Genomic DNA, 456 nt, shown 5'->3' on the forward strand with positions numbered 1-456 from the left:
GTCACATGACCGCGCTTGGGGGCGGAGCGGCCCGGCTGCCCTGCGAGATGCATTGTGGGAGTCCCGCCCCCTGCCGGCGGCCCTACTCCCTCGGCGGGCAGGGCGACTACCGTTCCCAGAATCCCCCGCGGCAAGAGGCGGCCGGCTCGGAACGCGCGCAGGCCACCTAAGTCGGCGCCGGGCGGGGCCGAGCCCTTCCCTGCGCATGCGTGAGAGCCGAGCGTCTGCCCGCCCCTCCCCCCCGCGTGCGGGGGGGGGTTGCCGGGCGGAGCCGGAGCAGCCGTTAACGGCTGAAAGGGGCGGGGCCACCGGCCGCCTCCTGCCGCCCTCCAGAGGGGCGGGCGAGCGGGCGCCTTCGTCGGTACAGGTGCTTCCCCTGACGGACGGCCGTCTGCGGCCCCGGTGTCTCCGCGGCGGCGGGAGTCCTCCGCCGCGGGCCGCACCGCCGCCCCGGGG

Source organism: Haliaeetus leucocephalus, unplaced genomic scaffold (assembly GCF_000737465.1).
Source record: "Haliaeetus leucocephalus isolate CR32 unplaced genomic scaffold, Haliaeetus_leucocephalus-4.0 Scaffold450, whole genome shotgun sequence".
NCBI lineage: Eukaryota > Metazoa > Chordata > Aves > Accipitriformes > Accipitridae > Haliaeetus > Haliaeetus leucocephalus.